The sequence below is a fragment of the Phyllobates terribilis genome, unplaced genomic scaffold (genome assembly GCF_046119375.1).
Source record: "Phyllobates terribilis strain yellow unplaced genomic scaffold, ASM4611937v1 Scaffold_5__5_contigs__length_657084704, whole genome shotgun sequence".
In the NCBI taxonomy this organism is placed as follows: domain Eukaryota; kingdom Metazoa; phylum Chordata; class Amphibia; order Anura; family Dendrobatidae; genus Phyllobates; species Phyllobates terribilis.
Window position 1 is genome coordinate 284802257 of NW_027362765.1, and position 20637 is coordinate 284822893.

The window sequence follows — 20637 nt, forward strand, 5'->3', positions numbered from 1 at the left end:
CCGCCATTTCCAAAGGTTTCCCGCCTTGTCAGAGCGGACGCCATTATGGGCGTGCCAGAGGATGGCAAGAGGCCACCTCCCATCGTGGGCCAGGACCGAAAATGGCGCCAAAAGTGGAAACCGCCCCCACCAACAGAGACTGTGATGCTAGAGGTGTCTGTCAGCGTGAAAGAACTGCCCCTGGAGCTGACGATCACCAAGAGGCCCCGGGACCGACCTCGAAGTGGGAGGACTGAGAAGAAGAGAGCAAAGATGGGTGTCGCCTGGAGCAGTCTGGAGAGAGCGCACCCGGAGACAAGAAGCCTAGAGCTGAGTCCAGAAGAAGCTTACCCGGAGATGGGAGAAGAGCAGAGCAGCACCGGCCCGCTGGCCAGGAGCCTGCCGGGAACAGCAGAAGGAGAGCAGAGCAGCACCGACCCGTTGGTCAGGAGCCTGCTAGAAGCAACGACCCCACTAGGCCTAGTGGAGGTCCTAGCACAGCTCCCCCGAGACCGGGAGTGTGCGCAGACCGCTCTGGAGGGCCTCGCAAGGAGGATGGCCCGGGTGCAGCGAGAGACGTTGGCGGAGTGGAGCCGTGAGATGGCCCAGCAGACCGAGACCCGTCAGCGGAGCACGCCACCCAAGACGAGGAGACAGACCGCCTCTGAGGATGGCGCAGGAGGACTCAAGGCCGGAGACGGCGCCGAGAAGGGAGCCGAACGAAAGGAGGCAGGTAAAGGGGACGTCTCTACCCCAAACCGGGAAACCGCGTACCTGCCCCAGCTCCCCGTCGCAGAGCCCCAAGTACCCCCTGCCGTGCCCGTAACCGCAACGTCACCGCCACAGACTAGGCCTCAACCGGAAGCCGCAGCCGCGACCCCTGTGACGTCACACGCCTCGACCCCGAGCGTGACCAAGCAGGAAGTACCACCAGCCTGGTCGCAAGGCCTAGTACCCCCGGGCGCCGCAATACCAACAGCGCCCCCTACCTCCGCGGAGCCACCGGCCTGGTCGCAGGGCCAAGTAGCCCAGGGCGCCGCCGTCCTTACGGTGCCCTTCACTTTCCAGGTGCCCCAGGCCTGGCCGCAAGGCCTGGGTAACCCGGGCGCCACCACCACCGCGCCCATAAAACCAAGAGTGCCGCATCTGGGAGAAGATCTGTTTGCCCAACATACGTGCCCGGATGGGCAGCCCTTTATTTGGCCACCGGAGTTTCACCATCCCCGACTCCGGAAAGAGAGACCCCTAGACGAACCCCTGATTCCGGTTCCAAAGCCCGTAAAAAGGACCTCGCCCCCGCTAGAGGAGGCACAGTTTGAGTGGGACCCCACCGGAGAAGATCTCATGGGGTTCACTCAAGAGACTCGGGCAGCTGCAGCGGAGCGTGCAGAGTGCTGCCGGCAGCAGCTCGAGGTCTTTGAGAGGGAGCGGAGAGAGAGGCGGGTCCGGGAACAACAAGCCCAGATAAGGAGCGCGGAGCAGAAGAGCCGGGCCAGGAGGAGTCCCCGTGCAGCTCATGGTCCCCCTTCCACCGGGACTGTGATCAAGTTTAATATGCAGCATGGGTGGGGCTTCATCCGAGACCACCGCACCCCAGGCGACGTCTTCGTGACCAGGAGAGACGTTGAGTCCCACCTACCGGAGGGACACAGAGGTCGTGACCTTTACATCGGGGACGAGGTCACCTTTACCCGGCACAAGTGTGCCAAAGGACCCTACGCCCTCCATGTGCATCGCCTGACGGAGGAAGAGCTGCGATGTGAGGAGGAAGAACAAGAGGACCCGGACGGGTCTGAAGCTAAAGGTAACCACAAAGAAAGAGCAGGAGGACGTCGTCGTTGAGTACGGCAGAGTAGAAGCTGTATATAGTTACCCGTAGGGGTACCAAAGAAACTGTTGCTGCTAATATAGTCCCCGTTGGGACCAGCAAGTGTGAACTGTTTACCCGTTTATCCCTTAAATCCCACTGACCGAGGACTGAGAGCGGTCATTCCTCCCTAATACCTGGCCGAGGACTGAGAGCGGCCATATCCCTTGTAAATAGTTGCGCGTCCTAAAGCGCCCCCTACCGGTTTTATAGGAAAACCATTTTTTTTTTAGAGAAACTGTTGCACTTTTCCCGGGCACACGTTGCACAGTGTCCGGAGGAGGAGCTAGAAGCGAGGAAAAGTCTACAAGAATGTTTTATATGAAAAGTTTTATTGATATATATATATAATGTTTTATATGATGTTTTATATGTTTATGAAAAAAAAAAAAAATGTATGTTTTGGTGTTTCATATCTTACAGCCCGAGGGCGTGCTGTGGTTTACTAGGGGGGAATGTAGCACCCTGAGGATTCGGCTGCTACAGGAGTATTGCACCTCAGCCCAGAGGTGTGGTATTCCACTCCCGGGTAAGGATGGAGTGTGAAACTGAGCCCAGAAAGCTGCATGCACTACACACATCCCATTTCCGAGGAACAGACCAACGGTACTCCCACTTAGAAATGTGCAGGTACGACCGAGTCTGTTCCTGGCTGGAGTGGGAGGGGGGTGGTACATCCCAGTAGTGTAGGGGCAGATAGGGGGAGCAGCCTGGGTAAAGATAGGAGCTCATTGGGTGCTGGTCACCTGAGCTCACACATAGAGGGAGTATTTAAGGTGGGCACCATCTAAGAACAGGGTCAGTCAGTCAGTCTTTGCAGAGGAGTCAGTCTGTGAGAAGCCAGAGGAGGAGAGCAGAAGAGCAGAGCAGCCCCAGAGAGAGAGAGAGGAGAAAGGAAGAAAGACCCAGAGGGGGTGAAAGGAAAGGACTCTGAGAACCCAAAGTCCATCACCGGGTGAAGAGTTGGCAAAGGGGTACCGGATCCCAAACTGGTGGGGGCTAAAGCACACCCTAGCCAGAGACCGGAGGCCGTGGGCAGGATCTGCCACGGCCACCCACCACATCCACCCTGAAGGCAAACCACATGTAGGGTCAGGGAACCCAAGGCCAAGGGTTTCCCAACAGAAGGCCCGAGGGAGCTGGACCTAGGTGGATCCCTGGTGGGGACGGCCAGAAGACAGGACAGGAAGGAGGGCTCAGGGTCACGCTCCGGACTTGCTTGGGGGTTGGCTGAATCCAGGACCTGGTGGACGCAGCACGGCTCGGGTGGTCACTTGAAGCTGGAGTGACCGGAACATCAGCAGTAAGTAAATACCCTAAACTGCACAACCCGACTCTGTCTTTAATTACCATCTATGCTGCACCACCACAACCCCCATCCTCTGCACCTGACCCCCTGAGGCTATACCCCACCCGTTGGGGGTTATACTATCAAAAGCTGCACCAACACCATCAGCCTCAGCGGACCCTGCTGCAGCGGCGGCCGTAGTGACCGCAATACAACGGGTGGCGTAGTCGACATAACGAACTTTGTAACATCTGTAGGACTGCCACACACACTGAGCTTGACACCCTGGGCACGGACCGGGTCACAGCCACTCGGAGACTACAACCCCCATCTGATCCGGCTCCGGGTATTCCCCTAAAGAATATGGCCCAGGGGGCGCGTCATATGCAGTATAAGGGGTCAGTCACATCCAGAAAAGTTGGACGAGTGGAATCCGTACGGTTTACCTTTTGTCATGTGAGTGCAATGCGAGTGTTCGATTATTTTCTCGGCTCGGATCTGTATGATATGCGTATGCAATCCATATGCAATGTATTTTTAACATCATCTTGTACATACTACTCTACTCTACTCCATCTTGCATATAATACGCTATGTAAACTGAAAAACTAGTTGACAAACATAATACGGCAATCATATATAAAAATATAGACACGGCGATTCTGATGAGTGGTGACGTCAGTAACGTTACTGCCCTTCACAGTCGCCGGGTCTCATGGAACACATCGTAAGCCTGGAGTGGCTGCTGCTAAAGGCCTAGAGCAAGGCTCTATAGGCTTTGGAAGACAGAATCGGGGAACGTCGTGGGAAGCGGTGGACTACGTTGGACCTGTCTGGGACCTTTTTTTATAATAAATTGAACGAGGGACAGTGTCTTGTTTTTATTTCTCTCTTTTTATGCTTTTAAGGTTTCCGTTTGTGGACTATATCAGATTACAATAAATTAGTGAACCAGGGTAAAAGTTGGGGAGTGTTTTTTAAAATAAACTTTTTTCGTGTGTGTGTTTCTTACTTTTTTAGTACTGGTTTAGTAATGGGAGTGTCTGCTAGACACCTCTCCATTACAACACCAGGGCTTGATTTCAGCTGAGTTTTTGGACAATTTACAGCTGACATCAACCCCAACTACCATTGCCCCACTTGCCAAAGCACTAGGGCAATCGGGAAGATTGAATGTAAAGCCCCAGAATTGGAGCATCTCATGTGATGTGCCACTTCTGGGGCAGTTGAGGGCTTGTATTTTTAGGCTGGGAATGACCCAATAACCATGGACCTTCCCAGACTGATAATGTCAACTCACAGCTGTCTTCTTTACATTTGCTGGTTATCAAAAATAGGGGGGACCTCGCATCATTTTTTTAAATGTATTTATTTATTAGGTTAAACAATCATAAAAAGCTGTAAAATAAACTCAACATGAAAGGCACTAAAGGGTACAATTTTATAATATTTAAGGGGGTTGTGAAATTATATATCTGCAGGATATCTATCTATCATCTATCTATTATGTACAGTGGTGGCCAAAAGTATTGGCACCCCTGCAATTCTGTCAGATAATACTCAGTTTCTTCCTGAAAATGATTGCAATCACAAATTCTTTGGTATTATTATCTTCATTTAATTTGTCTTCAATGAAAAAAACACAAAAAGAATTGTCCTAAAGCCAAATTGTATATAATTCCACACCAAACCTAAAAAAGGGGGTGGACAAAAGTATTGGCACTGTTTGAAAAATCATGTGATGCTTCTCTAATTTGTGTAATTAACAGCACCTGTAACTTACCTGTGGCACCTAACAGGTGTTGGCAATAACTAAATCACACTTGCAGCCAGTTAACATGGATTAAAGTTGACTCAACCTCTGTCCTGTGTCCTTGTGTGTACCACATTGAGCATGGGGAAAAGAAAGAAGACCAAAGAACTGTCTGAGGACTTGAGAAACCAAATTGTGAGGAAGCATGAGCAATCTCAAGGCTACAAGTCCATCTCCAAAGACCTGAATGTTCCTGTGTCTTCTGTGCGCAATGTCATCAAGAAGTTTAAAGCCCATGGCACTGTGGCTAACCTCCCTAGATGTGGACGGAAAAGAAAAATTGACGAGAGATTTCAACGCAAGATTGTGCGGATGGTGGATAAAGAACCTCGACTAACATCCAAACAAGTTCAAGCTGCCCTGCAGTCCGAGGGTACAACAGTGTCAACCCATACTCTCCGTCGGCATCTGAATGAAAAGGGACTGTATGGTAGGATACCCAGGAAGACCCCACTTCTTACCCCGAGACATAAAAAAGCTTGGCTGGAGTTTGCCAAAACTTACCTGAGAAAGCCTAAAATGTTTTGGAAGAATGTTCTCTGGTCAGATGAGACAAAAGTAGAGCTTTTTGGGAAAAAGCATCAACAAAGAGTGTACAGGAAAAAAAATAAGCATTCAAAGAAAAGAACACGGTCCCTACAGTCAAACATGGCGGAGGTTCCCTGATGTTGTGGGGTTGCTTTGCTGCCTCTGGCACTGGACTGCTTGACCTTGTGCATGGCATTATGAAGTCTGAAGACTACCAACAAATTTTGCAGCATAACGTAGGGCCCAGTGTGAGAAAGCTGGGTCTCCCTCAGAGGTCATGGGTCTTCCAGCAGGACAATGACCCAAAACACACTTCCAAAAGCACTATAAAATGGTTTGAGAGAAAGCACTGGAGACTTCTAATGTGGCCAGCAATGAGTCCAGACCGGAATCCCATAGAACACCTGTGGAGAGATCTCAAAATGGCAGTTTGGAGAAGGCACCCTTCAAATATCAGGGACCTGGAGCAGTTTGCCAAAGAAGAATGGTCTACAATTTCAGCAGAGCATTATAAGAAACTCATTGATGGTTACTGGAAGCGGCTGTTTGCAGTTATTTTGGCTAAAGGTTGTGCAACCAAGTATTAGGCTGAGGGTGCCAATACTTTTGTCTGGCCCATTTTTGGAGTTTTGTGTGAAATGATCAATGATTTGATTTTTGCTTCTTTCTCTTTTGTGTTTTTTCCTTGCAAGCAAATTAAATGAAGATAATAATACCAAAGAATTTGTGATTGCAATCATTTTCAGGAAGAAACTGAGTATTATCTGACAGAATTGCAGGGGTGCCAATACTTTTGGCCAACACTGTAGCTAATATATTTCTATCATCTATATCTTTATATGTTTTTGTTTTTTTCTTGGTTGCCAGGAGGGTTCTGGCTGTGAACTTCCTGTGTTTGGCTTATGCAATTCCCTGGTTCTTTGAGATTTGTGCGTAAAAAAAACACAATACGGATGGTCTGTGTGAGTTCTGCTATTTTCTCACACCCATAGACTTGCATTGGTGAGTCCCGTCTGATATACGCGGCCGCTGCGATTTTTTCCTCATTCCAAATACAGGTGAGAAAAAAATAGCAGATCTGCACTGCCTCATTGAATAACATTGGTCCGAGTGCAATCCAATTTTTTATCGAAATGCACTCGTCTGATTTATACGCAAGTGTGAGCGAGCTATTTGGGCATCAGAGCTGTGTGTGCATCTACTGTGCCTGCAGAAGTGTAGTCTGTGGGCGGGCATTGCAGAGTTGTTTGTGTATAATACATATGCTGCATAGATACACTAGCAGGGGCTTGCTGTTTACCTCCCTATTCTAACTTAGAGTACAAAAATTCATGCCATCCACTTATTTACACAACCATGGAAGTTTTAAAAAGCTTGTTTCATCTTAATAAATGGGTAAAATTGCAAAGAGCTTGTAAAAACAAGCAACTTCACAGTTTACCTCTTATTAAAAATTATCTCTCGTGTTAAAGAGAACCTATCATCAGAATTTCATACCCCAAACGAATGGCATGTACATAAAGGCGCTTACATGCTGATGAAATCTTTTACCTTTCTTGTAGATATCCATTCTAGAAAGTCATAGTTGAAATTGTATGGTAATGAGTTGTAAATGCAGCAACGTGGGCACTGCACTTACAGCTCTCCTGTCTTTCTACCCTTTCCCTACCCTTTTAATCATTTAATCAGCCATTATGTGCCTTAAACAGCCCGCTGTCAATCTCTGACAGCGGCAATTAACACTTGCTGGTAGTGAGTGCATCATGCCATGCTCCCATTGACGTACCCAATGTGATCGCGGGGTACCGATGAGTTTTCATGACAGCTGGGGTCTGCTTATGACTCCTGTGCCTGTCATTACAATACTCCTGTGAAAGCCATTAAAATGCTAGAATTACAATTTTTTGGCTGCTGCAACATTGCAATAATATACAAAAAGAGTAGCTGAAAACATCGTATCTCCTCCAAAATGGTATCAGTAAAAGCATCGACTCAGGGTGAAAAAAATAAGCTCTCGCCCAGCCCAAAATCCCCAAAAATGAAAACATTACGGGTCTCGGAAAATGGCGATATGGCGCCCCTGCGGGTCTAGTCGCCACAGAGGTACTGCATCTCAGCCAGAGGTCTGGTACCCCACTCTCGGGTAAGTAGGGAGCACTACCCAGGACCCACACACCCACATCCAACACCACATCACTCAAGTAGGGAAGGGCGAGATTGCTCCTGAGAGAGAGCACAGTCCCTGTCCCTGTCTGGAGGAGGGAACTAGGTAGAGGGGGTGGGTGGAGGAAGTAGTTTAGGGGAACACACGAGGAAGGACTGAAGGTAGAGGGGACCACGTAGAGTGACAGTTAGTGATGTGGGTCACATGACAGACAGTATAAAAAGACAGGTAGAAACATCTAGAAGGGCCTAATGAGTGAGGACCGTTGAGGAGTAGGGTCCAGACAGAGTGAGGGCCCAGTCAGAAGGGCCCAGTAGGAGAGAGAATGAGAGGAGCGAGGGAGTCAGAGAAGGGCTCCAGAGACAGAGAAGGGATCCTAGGGGCACGGGAAGTGCAGAGTCCACCTGTGCGCCCGAATTCACGCCGACCGTAGTCGGGAGAAGGGATCAGGTTGCAGTAGGAGACTGGCCCCAGACTAGTGGAGAATGACTCAGCTAGCAAAACGGAGGCTGCAGTATCTCTAAGTGCCGTAGCCAAAACCACACACATTCGCTGAAAAGGTGGCGATATAAGACCAAGGGGACAGAGAGGATGTCACCCAACAAGGCCCGCGGCTACTGGCTTGGGACACTGTGTGTGAGGCGCAGGGCAGGAGGGCGAGAGCCAGTGCAGAGAGAGACGACCAGGGAAAGGTACACAAGAAGGGGTTCCTTCTTGCTGGCAGTTGTAACCTGGAACATCATAAGAACTGTGAGTAAAAACTTGAAGACTGCACCCCGCTGTGCCCTGGACTCAATTGCTGCATCACCTGCCATCATAGGTGGGAGAACCCGGAAGGCGATCTAATGGGGTTCCCTGGGGAGACCCAAGTGAAGGAGACACCGGAGGAGGCCCTGCAATGGGAAGAGGTCTGCCGGCAGCAGATCCAAACGTGGGAAGCAGAGGAGAAGGAGCGGCAGACCAGGTGGCCGGCCATGGAGGAGAGGAACATGAGGGCCAAGGCCCTGGCCCGGAAGGCCAAACCTGCCAAACGGGGTGTGAGCGTGCTGGGCACCGAAGTGAAGTTTGATCTACGCAAGGGCTGGGGTTTCATCAGAGAGCCCAATGCTGCCCAGGATCTCTTCATCACCAGGAAGGACGTGGAGTCCCACCTTCAACAAGGACACCCTGACCGTGACTTGTACTTTGGCGATCAAGTCACCTACACCCGGCATCGAGGAGAGAGGGGGTGGAGCACGCTCAATGTGCGGAAGGCGAGTGCGGAGGACATACCCCTGACATCCGTTGCCGCTGACCCCTGCCGACAGCAAGCCGCAGCTTCAGCCCCGGCAGCAGCAAATAACCCGGATGCTCCATCTAACGACAGGGAGGATTAAATGCTACCCTGGAAAAAGGCACCCCGGAAGGGGCAATAAGAACTGAACTGCGGAACTGCAAAGGAAGTGAGTGTAAATAGTTACCCGGTTGGGTGTTTATATCAAAATGTATAAGTTAATAACTGTGTGTGATGTTAACATAATTAGTACCCGGTAGAAAAAGAAAAGAAAAAGATGCTATTGTTCTGGACAGTGAACAGCCAGGACTTTTACTGTAAAAAGTTGGCACTTCTTAATGTCCTTCTTGTTGGTTTTATAGGCCATTGAACAAAAACTTGTTTGGCGTGGCCGAACACGTGGTCCAACGAGTGGATCAGCTATGCCCTGCAGCCATGCCCAGGGCCTACGTTGGGATTTTTAGGACGGGTCCTCCATATTGCACTTGAAACAGTGAGATGGACACCCTGATATGGATCTCACTGGAGCCTTCTGAACTTGCTTGAAAAAGTGTTATTTAAATTAATATAATGTTTTATATTTGAAAGAATGTTATTCAAAGTGATCTAATATTGTTTTATATTCCTGGTAGTCTTATGCAACGTTTTAGACAAAGTGCCTCCCATAAAGGGAAGAAAAAGTTATTTATTTACAGTTTTTACCTGTGAATGCATTCTAAAAATTTTAAATTCTTGTTTTTTTTTTACTCTGTTCCAGCCCGCGGACATGCTGTGTTTAATGGGGGGGTATGTGGCGCCCCTGCGGGTCCAGTCGCCAGGTACTGCATCTCAGCCAGAGGTGTGGTACCCCACTCTCAGCTAAGGAGGGAACACTACCCAGGACCCACACTCCCATATCCAACACCACATCACTCCAGTAGGGAAGGGCGAGATTGCTCCTGAGGGAGAGCACAGTCCCTGTCCCTGTCTGGAGGAGGGAACTAGGTAGAGGAGGTGGGTGGAGGAAGTAGTTTATGGGAGCACACAAGGAAGGACTAAAGGTAGAGGGGACCATGTAGAGTGACAGTTAGTGACGTGGGTCACATGACAGACAGTATAAGAAAACAGGTAGAAACATCTAAAAGGGCCCAGTGAGTGAAGACCGTTGAGGAGTAGGGTCCAGACAGAGTGGGAGCCCAATGAGTGAGGACCGTTGAGGAGTAGGGTCCAGACAGAGTGAGGGCCCAGTCAGAGGGGCCCAGTAGGAGAGAGAATGAGAGGAGCGAGGGAGTCAGAGAAGGGCTCCAGAGACAGAGAAGGGATCCTAGGGGCACGGGAAGTGCAGAGTCCACCTGTGCGCCCGAATTCACGCCAACCATAGTCGGGAGAAGGGATCAGGTCGCAGTAGGAGACCGGCCCCAGACTAGCGGAGAATGACTCAGCTAGCAAAACGGAGGCTGCAGTATCTCTAAGTGCCGTAGCCAAAACCACACACATTCGCTGAAAAGGTGGCCATATAGGACCAAGGGGACAGAGAGGACGTCACCCAACAAGGCCCGCAGCTACTGGCTTGGGACACTGTGTGTGAGGCGCAGGGCAGGAGGGCGAGAGCCAGTGCAGAGAGAGACGACCAGGGAAAGGTACACAAGAAGGGGGTCCCGATCAAGTGCACCCAAGTTATCTGAGAGTGGGCTGCATCACTTCCCCAGAGGACACAGGACTCGGTGGGCTGTTAGTACCTGCTGGCAGTTGTAACCTGGAACATCATAAGAACTGTGAGTAAAAACTTGAAGACTGCACCCCGCTGTGCCCTGGACTCAATTGCTGCATCACCTGCCTTGCCCTTCACCAACAACAATGCCACCTCTTTAACTGCCCTGGGGCCTAGCTCTACCTGTGGAGAGCTGAACCATCTCTGCTGCGTCACCAACGGCCCCGGTGGATCTGAACAGCAGCGGCAGCCACCTATAGCCGCATACCACGGGTGGCGTCACAAAACTTTATCCCCAAAACTTTATTCCCCTCAGTTATTGACCGCCCGAAGCCACGGACCGGCTTACGTCACCGTGACTACCTAAGAGAACCGACCGGCCCGGCGCCGAGTACTCCACGGCCCCAGTGGGCGCGTCAGCGACAAAAGCAAATTATTTTTTCTTTATTGTTTGATATCAGCATACTCATATTGCCAGGTCAGTTTTACCATATAGTGAACGTGGTAAATAAAAAGATAATAATTGTGGGATTGCATTTTTATTTGCAATTTCAATGCACTTGGAATTTTTTTTCACACTTTGCAGTGCATCACATGATAAAATGAATAGTGTCATTCAAAACTCGTCCCGCAAAAAAAAAAAGCCCTCATATGGCTATGCGGTGGAAAAATAAAAAAGTTATGGCTCTCGGAAGAAGAAAAGGAAAATATAAAAAAAAACAACAACAAAAAAAAAAACAGAAAATCTCCCGGGGACGAAGGGGTTAAAGATCAGAGGGATTTTTAATTCCATAATATACTTCCGGTTGCCAAGGTTACCAGCCACCTCAGATGAGGGCAGTCTCTTAGCAAGGAGCACAAGCTAGCAAGGTGTTTGCTGTACAGTTTGTAAAGGCCAACAGCTTGTAAGGGCCACTTTGAAGCTAGACAGATTGCTGGATAACGTCTGCTTCATTGCCATTGTGCTCCTCCTCAGTGGCAGAGACAAAGCTACCTCTGCTTGTAGCATCTGAGAATGTAAAGTTCAAGCCAGCGGCTCAGCCATCCCACCAGCCCGAGCTGTTGACCTACAAAAGCGTACTGACCCCCAACAAGCAATAAGTGAGTAGTCAGATGAGACATAAGTTCTTGACTTTAGGAACTTCAGACAAAAATCTTTAATTAGTAGGTTACATTTTTTTTTTTTCTGACATCTAAACCTGTGGTGTGATTTATAGTAAGGTGCGTCCTTAGCCTGAAAAATAGAGTACACCACTACTCCCCTCTTCCCTGGTTGGGGGTAGGGAACAGACGCAGCGCGGATTCAGGAGCTCAGCAAGGTACGTGGCCCTGGTGTCTTCACCTTTAGAAGTAATCTGGGGAATAGCGATAGCTAGGCGCCCCTAGCATTAGGGAAAGGTAAGGAGCCCCTGGTCCCGGGATACCCAACAACAGAGTCGTGACAATATGCCATGCTCTTGCTTGGATCCATGGAATCCTGTTTGAGAAAGACTGTCTACAATATATTGAGTAGATACTTTCACCAAAAATATATTGGGGCTCAGTTTCAAATATGGGAGTGAATTATTCAAATAGGACATTATGTATTTTGTGATTTCCTTGGTGTCCTGTTTTTACCAGTGGTGTTACTATTAATTAGGCAGTATCTATGCTGGGTCTGTTGCCACAAAGTAGCTGTTTGGGCTGTTCTGTATAGATAGCTGTGCATTCATCGCCTTCATTTCAGGATTCTGTCTTTCTCTTTGTTTTCTTTGTGAGCTTTTGAAGTGTCTTCACATTGCAGTAGCTTTCTGAATGAAAGATTTCACATTGATCTGCACATCCTTTGTTCAGCTGCCTTTATGTAGCATGTCATGATTGTGATCATTAATGTTCCATTCATTATTCCATTACTGGAGGATTTGGAGTAATCTCACTGACCCCTAAGGCAATGATAAAATAATAAAAAATATGAGAAAAAGTAAACAAAATGCCAACATTTTTTTCACATTTTAGGACTTTACCTTACAAGATACTGTAGTTTTATTTTAACTGTCATGGTCACATATTCCTATTGTAGTTATTTTGAAGCCATGATTAAATATTCTGATAAATTGTATTCAAATGGACATTCTCCTAACTTATAACTTATTTTGCTTAAAGGGGTTGTCCAGATTTGGCGCCTAACTCTGCAATCACTGCATGTGACTGCAGATTTGTAAATTCTCAGCGTGCACAATACGCTCTGTCAGGATTCTCTGGTCTCAGTGGGGTGAATTGAGAGAGGCCATGTACGTTTAGTCATAATGTGGCCGGTCACATCACTGTCAGGTCTTGTGAGGATTCACAAGTTTGCAATCACGTAAAGTGACTGCAGACTTTCATGCTAAACCTGCACAATCCTTATGTGGGGGCTCATTCTGTATGTAGGGGCTGTGTGTGGGCTTTTATGGTATATAGGGGGCTGTTTGTGGGCTCATACAGTATATAGGGGGATGTCAGCATAATTAATTCTGCTCAATATTAAGTGTTATAATTAATAATAATATAAAATAATTATTATTAATATATTACTAATATTGAGCAGAATTAATTTCAACCTATTGGTTCGGCCCTCCACAACAGTCACGGTCTCTCATGTGGCCCCTTGGGAAAATTAATTGCCCACCCCTGTTATAGATCATGTTGATATACAGTACAGACCAAAAGTTTGGACACACCTTCTGATTTAAAGATTTTTCTGTATTTTCATGACTTTGAAAATTGTACATTCACACTGAAGGCATCAAAACTATGAATTAACACATGTGGAATTATATACTTAACAAAAAAGTGTGAAACAACTGAAAATATGTCTTATATTCTAGGTTCTTCAAAGTAGCCACCTTTTGCTTTGATGACTGCTTTGCACACTCTTGGCATTCTCTTGATGAGCTTCAAGAGGTAGTCACCGGAAATGGTCTTCCAACAATCTTGAAGGAGTTCCCAGAGATGCTTAGCACTTGTTGGCCCTTTTGCCTTCACTCTGCGGTCCAGCTCACCCCAAACCATCTCGAATGGGTTCAGGTCTGGTGACTGTGGAGGCCAGGTCATCTGGCGTAGCACCCCATCACTCTCCTTCCTGGTCAAATAACCCTTACACAGCCTGGAGGTGTGTTTGGGGTCATTGCCTGTTGAAAAATAAATAATGGTGCAACTAAACTCAAACCGGATGGAATAGCATGCCGCTGCAAGATGCTGTGGTAGGTATGCTGGTTCAGTATGCCATCAATTTTGAATAAATCCCCAACAGTGTCACCAGCAAAGCACCCCCACACCATCACACCTCCTCCTCCATGCTTCACGGTGGGAACCAGGCATGTAGAGTCCGTCCGCACAAAGACACGGTGGTTGGAACCAAAAATCTCAAATTTGGACTCATCAGACCAAAGCACAGATTTCCACTGGTCTAATGTCTAGTGATGAGCGAACGTGCTCGCCACTACTCGGTACTCGCCCGAGCATCATGGTGCTCGAAATGCATGGCGTGTATTTCCGGGTTGCTCGGGCGGGAACTCGGGTCCCCTCCCTGCATGTTTGGCGCTCTTTAGAGAGCCAATGAACATGCAGGGATTGCCTGCCATGCACTGTAATGCTGTAGCCATGTTGGTTGTGGGCATTACAGTGATTGGCTGGTCGCACAGTGTCATCAGGTGTATATCAGACCTGGCGCCTCCATGCTCGTCACAGTCACTCTGGATCAGACAGTGTAGGGAGAGCTGCTGCTGTGTCAAGGAGAGATTTGCTTGTGTATTAGGTAGTGTAGGGAGAAAAAACGTACATTACACATATCCATCTTTACAAACAGTCCTTTTGAGGACTAACTAATCCATCTGCAGAGATATCAGACAGGCAGTGTATATAGCAGACTGCAGAGCACATAGCACTCCAGTCCAGTTCTGTCGGCTGCTGCTGTTAGATATTTCTGGAAATAGGCCCAGGTCTCAGGGGCCAGGAATAATTTTTTTTGCATCTTAATCCTCATTATTTGCTTAAAAAGCAATCCAGAGAATACGTTTTTCTGCACCATTTGCTTGTTGGCACTGCAGAATACAGCCTGGTCCTTTCCATATTACAGTGCTAAAAATCCATCTATTTAAAACTGTGTTTTCTCCGTCACATGGATTACATATACTTTTTCAGAAAATACTGCCATTTCTGGCCTCCATTAAATTTTTTTTCAATGTGTCAGCAAAGTTTTTGACACTGGTTTGCTGTTCAAAACAGTAACCTACAGGCCAGGTATTTAAAACTGTGTTTTCTCTGTCACACGGCTCACATATACGTTTTCAGAAAATACTGCCATTTCTGGCTTCCATTAAAAAAAAATTTCAGTGTGTAAGTGAAGCAATTCACAGCAGTTTGCAGTCAAACTACTTACCTACAGGCCAGGTATTTAAAACTCTGTTTTCTCCGTCACACGGATCACATATAAATTCGCTCCAAACTCAGTCATTTGTAGTGAGCGTGGAAGATACTGTCCTCCATTTAGAATGGGCAAGGCACGTGGCAAGGGACGGGGAACTGGACGTGATGGTAATGGTGCATGCAGAGGCCGAGGACAAGGCCGTGGGCAAGCCAAAATTGTGCCACAACAAACACCCACATCTTCTCGCCTGACCTTCCTGTCCCAATTCCTAGGGGACCGCAGCACACCACTATTGAACCCAGAGCAGTGTCAAAAGGTTGTTGGTTGGATAGTGGATAATGCTTCCAGTCACTTTGCCACCACCACCCTGTCTTCCACAAGGTCAAGTCTCAGTAGTCTGGACCGCATATTCCTCACCCTGATCCTCCTTCCTCCCACCATGCCGAGTTCCCAGATACAACTGATACCACACTTGGACACTCTGAAGAGCTGTTCACTTTTCCATTTATAGATTAGGGCCTCTCGCCTGGTCCACTTGAAGCAGGCCAAGAGGAGATCGCGTGTAGCGATGCCCAAATATTTGAGCAGCCATGGTCACATGAAGGCGATGGTGGGAAAGTGTCACAAGAGGTGGACGATGATGAGACACAATTGCCAGAAAGTCAGGAGGAGGACCAGGGTGCGGAAGTGGAAGACGAGGTGGTGGATGATATAGTAACTGACCCAACCTGGCAGGAGGACATGCAGAGCGAGGACAGAAGCACACAGGGGGAGGGAGGCAGAGCACCCCAACAGGCAGGAAGAAGCATTGTGGTGGACGCAGACAGAAGGCAGGCAACCGTTCCCCGTAATACCAACACGAAGGAAGTTGCCGGTACAAGTGTTAGGTCTTCCCGAGTCTGGTTGTTTTTTAAAGACTCTGCCAATAACCCCAAAACGGCCATTTGCAACACCTGCCAGGCCAGCATCAGCAGGAGTGGCAAAACGACCAGCCTGACTACCACCATCATGATCAGGCACATGGCAGCAAAGCAACCGACTTTGTGAGCCAAACCCCAGGGTCCAGGAACAGTGTCTGCGGGTGGCACCATTGCTTCTTCCACTGTTGTGCATGCAAGCGAATCTCCTATCCATGGTGCATGCGAAGATGCCTCCTGCCCTGCACCTGTCGTTGCACACTCTCAAGTAGCAGCAAAAGGAAGCACGTCCATGTCCTTGTCCCAGCGCAGCGTTCAGTTGTCCATATCCCAGTCCTTGGAACGCAAGCGCAAATATGCAGCCAACGCCCCACAGGCCACATTACTAAATTCTCACATTTCACGACTGCTTGCGCACGAAATGTTGCCTTTTAGGCTCGTGGAGACCGAAGCATTCCGCAACCTGAAGGTCGGTGGCCGTCCATCGGTACTCGGTCCCCAGCCGCCACTATTTCTCTCGGTCTGCCGTCCCGGCGCTACACAAGCATGTGTCCCAAAACATTAGCCGTGCTCTCAACAACGCAGATACCGGTAAAGTCCACCTAACCACGGACACGTGAACAAGTGCTTGTTGGCAGGGACGGTACTTCTTGCTAACGGCACACTGGGTTAACATAGTGGAAGCCGGGACCCAGTCGGACCATGGGACGGAACACTTCTTCCCGACGCCAAGGATTGCGGGCCCTAGGTCAATCAGGGTTGCCCCCACGGTCTACAGCTCCTGCACCTCATTCTCCTCAGCCTCCTCCTCCTCTTCAGCCTCCATCTCCGAAATTACCACATCAGTCACAAGCTGGAAGCACTGCAGCACTGCCTCAGCCAAGCGGCAACAGGCTGTGCTGAAGCTAATATGCTTAGGTGAAAAACCACACAACGCTGAAGAGTTGTGGACAGCTCTGAAAGAGCAGGCAGATCTGTGGCTCACACCACTGAACCTACAGCCAGGCATGGTCGTGTGTGACAATGGCTGGAACCTGGTGGCGGCTCTGAGGCGAGGTGAGCTCACACACGTATCATGCCTGGCCCATGTGCTTAACCTCGTGGTTCAGCGGTTTCTCAAATCCTACCCGGAGCTGCTGGATCTGCTTGTTAAAGTACGCCGCCTGTGTGCCCATTTTAGAAAGTCAGCTACAGCTTCCGCCGCCCTTGCAGTGTTTCAGCTGCGTTTGCAGCTTCCAGCTCACAGACTGGTGTGTGATGTCCCCACGCGTTGGAACTCTACACTGCAGATGTTGGGAAGGATTTGTGAGCAGAAGAGGGCAGTTGCTGAGTACCAGCATCAAAAGGCCGTTGGTATTCAGTTCAGACTCCACACATAACACCTCAGGAGTGGACATATGTGTCAGACATATGTACCATCCTCCAAAACTTTGAGAACTCCACCAAGATGGTGAGCAGCGATGATGCCATCGCGCTTCTCTGTCTTCTGAAACGCTCTCTGCTCACAATCAAAGAGGATGCATTGCAGGCAGAGCACAATGAGAAGGAGCAAGGAACCATACAGGGTGATTACACACAGCCAAGCCTCATCTCATCCCAACGTGGATTAGGTGACAATGAGGAAGAGGAGGAGGAGGAAGGACAGGTGCTAGTTTCATGCACTATAGACGGTACTACCTGCACAGCTGTCATACCGTCTGTTCAGCGTGGATGGCCAGAGGACAGAGAGGAGGAGGAGGAGAGCATGGTCAGTCATCCTCTTGGTGAGGACATGGAAGTCTTGCCTGTTAGTAGTCTGGCACGCATGGCCGAGTTTATGTTACGCTGCCTTTCCCATGACCCTCGCGTTCTCAAAATTTTGGGTGACAGTCATTACTGGTTGGTGACACTTCTAGACCCACGCTACAAGGAGAACTTTATATCTCTTATTCTTGAGGCAGACAGGTCTACAAAAATGGGGCTGTACCAGAAGGCCCTTGTTGCGGAACTATTAAAAAAATTCCCATCAGAAAACGCTGGCGACACAGGGCACACTTCGTTGGACAACCAAGGAGTACAGACGAGAGAGACACAACTTCAATCCAGCAGAGGCAGGGGAACACTGTCAAAGTTCTGGGAGAGTTTTCTCAGACCCTCCCATTGGACAGGCCCTGAGGCACGGGGTACTCTCACAAGGAGTGCAAAGTTTGGGAAGAGGCTGAGGGAGTACCTTGCCGACCGTACCAACATCCTCCGTCATTCCGCTGTGCCTTATAATTATTGGGTATCCAAGCTGGATACGTGGAATGAACTGGCTCTCTATGCCTTGGAGGTCCTGGCTTGCCCAGCCACCAGTGTTTTATCAGAGCGGGTTTTTAGTGCCGCTGGTGGAATTATAACTGATAAGCGCATCCGCCTAGCAACTGAAAATGCTGACAGGCTGACTCTTATAAAAATGAACAAGGGCTGGATTGGGCCAGACTTCTCAACACCACCGAATGATAGCAGCATAACATAAACTTCAATCCGGTGTCTTTTCTTGGAAGGTGTATTCCCATGCACCTTTTCACACCCACACATGGATATACACTTCCTGATTTTGTCTATTTGCTCTTGTTCTCCTCCTTCTCCTCATTCTCCACCACCATATCACCAGGGTGACCATGGTCCGTGATGCAACACCTCCTAATTTTTGTAAAGGGTGTTTATGATGCCCGTAAAAAAAAATTTTTATACAGTATGTTCATGTATACCCCCCAGGAGTAAATGTTTGTCAGCCCATACACTTAGTGCATGGGAATTACATGTATAGGAGGCCCGCTCCTTTCTAATGGGAACATTTTTTTATGAGGCCCTGCTCCCCGCCTCTTCCAAGGGGCATTGAAGTGCCTCCAAATTTTTGGCAGCCCTTGCATTCACTGCATAGGCCAACACTATGGGAGACTCTCTCCTTTCTAATGGGAATTTGTCGTTACTGTGGCCCTGCTCTGTGTGTCTTTAAAGTTGATGTATTTAAAAAGACACACTTTTATTTAGTAGAAACGTTAAAAATGATATACATAGCAAGTATAGAGAAGGTCATCCGGGGTAGGCATAAACAAAAAGCAGTTACGGCAGTTTGTTATTGGGTCCCCCAAAAGGGAGATAGAGCATCCCTTCAATATATGTGTATAATGTATGTATAATGCTGCCCCTTGTCCGATTTATCACTCATCTTGCCCATAACAATGCATACTTATTCATAGCACCACCTTAAAACGCATTTATGGTGACACCATTGTTTCTGCTGTACGAATGGGGTAATCATTTCATCTGTACCTCCTTGCACTGTTTCTACCATGACAATCTGCACTTTCTGTGCATGGAGACACTCTTGCCCCTATCTTTGCCCTCTCTTGTTATGGCTACCGCTGAGCCGCGCATGCGCAGTGCCGTCCCCTTCTGGCCGCGTCCCGTCGGGCTTCCGTACGTGGGGATTGTGGGTAGTGACGTCATCGCAGTACGTCCCTGCCCGCGATCCCCCGGGAAAATGGCCGGACGTGACGCGATACGGGGGAACGCCATCGCTCCGCATGCGCTGCATCAATCAGCGGCTTTGTCAGGAGGATATTTAATGGCGCCCACCTTATCCACAGCCACAGCCCCCCCGAGGAAGCCATGCGAAACGCGCGTCGGGGCTGCAGCACGGCGGTGTGGTCACTTAGTCCCCATGGGTGAGTTCCTTATTGTGATCTGATTCCGGGCCTTTGCCATCTGACCTCTCATTTTGATCACTGGTTACTATTTGTACCTAATTATACCTTCCCATTTAGGTCTTTGTGCTTGCACACATGCTACATAGGTGTGTGCATTATATACGTACTATTTTACGTGCCCTATGAATTACCAACCTATTGAAGGGATACTCTATCTCCCTTTTGGGGGACCCACTAACAAACTGCCATAACTGCTTTTTGTGTATGCCTACCCCGGATGACCTTCTCTATACTTGCTATGTATATCATTTTTAACGTTTCTACTAAATAAAAGTGTGTCTTTTTAAATACATCAACTTTGTCCTATATTTGATCTGTAGGGTGTTTCACTCCAATTTTTCTAGGCCTTATACCCTATAACTGTATAGCAGACCCTCTCCTTTCTAATGGGAACATGTCATACCTTGTTACTGTGGCCCTGCTCTATGTGTCTTTAAATTCTTAGTGGGGTTTTTCCCAAATTTTGGCAGCCCTTGCAGTCACAGCATGGGCATTACCACTATAGGAGACAAGCTCCTTTATAATGGGAACATTTTTTTTACTGAGACCCTCCTCTATGTCTCTTCAAAGGGGTATTGGGTTGCGTTCAAATTTTTGCCAGCCCTTGCAGTCACTGGATACGCAATAACAGTATAGTAGACCCACTTGTTAATAATGGGAACAACAAAGCATAGCCGGCTGATGGCTCTCTAACAATAGCTAGGGCCGACTGCTGGCCTTTTAAGAATAGTAAGGGCCGTCTGATGTCCCTATAAAAATAGGCTTTATGACTTTCAGAGTCCCTCCATCATAAATAAAACAGGATGTGTCTGATGATGTGTCACACACCACATTGTCAGATAAGGTTGTAAAATGTTAAAATGACATTTCCCGGTGAATGCATTTGTCTTAAAAAAGACGTAAAAAAACAAAACAATAGGATATTTCTTTAGTATAAAAAACAGCGTCACCAATTTAACAACAATGTAATCACATTGTTCAGCTCATGCACCTCCTC

The 20637-nt window shown here is 48.3% G+C and overlaps 1 long non-coding RNA gene across 2 annotated transcripts in view; it reads right to left on the minus strand.

Moving 5' to 3' along the window:
* The window catches only part of LOC141271124 (uncharacterized), a 205804-nt gene that overhangs the window by 11657 nt on the left and 173510 nt on the right, over positions 1 to 20637 (minus strand). The window contains exon 3 of one of the 2 annotated variants that reach the window (XR_012321838.1): positions 12147 to 12524. The exons of the other annotated variant lie outside the window; for it this stretch is intronic. This is a non-coding gene — a long non-coding RNA (uncharacterized lncRNA). Of the gene's footprint in view, positions 1 to 12146; positions 12525 to 20637 lie in introns of those variants that run through there. 2 annotated transcript variants of the gene reach the window in all.